This window comes from Penaeus monodon, chromosome 20, assembly GCF_015228065.2.
Source record: "Penaeus monodon isolate SGIC_2016 chromosome 20, NSTDA_Pmon_1, whole genome shotgun sequence".
Taxonomy (NCBI): domain Eukaryota; kingdom Metazoa; phylum Arthropoda; class Malacostraca; order Decapoda; family Penaeidae; genus Penaeus; species Penaeus monodon.
Window position 1 is genome coordinate 29,650,066 of NC_051405.1, and position 241 is coordinate 29,650,306.

A 241-nucleotide genomic window follows, 5' to 3' on the forward strand; every position below is an offset into this window, starting at 1 on the left:
TGATATACGTCGCGTGTGGTGCGCTGTTGACTCTCAAAACCCGAAAGAAGGAAAAAAGGGAAAGGGGAGAGAAAAAAAGCCTGCCTCGCGGGCGGTGTCCAAGGGGGGCGCCTCCTTTGAAGCTGGAGGAGGGCGGGCCGGGGACGGCGCCGCAGGCAGCGCTTGGGGGACGCTCTGCTTGCTTGCCTGCGGCCTCCGGGACGCAAGCCCTCGGCCTCGCTCTGCTCCCTGGACTCGGGTC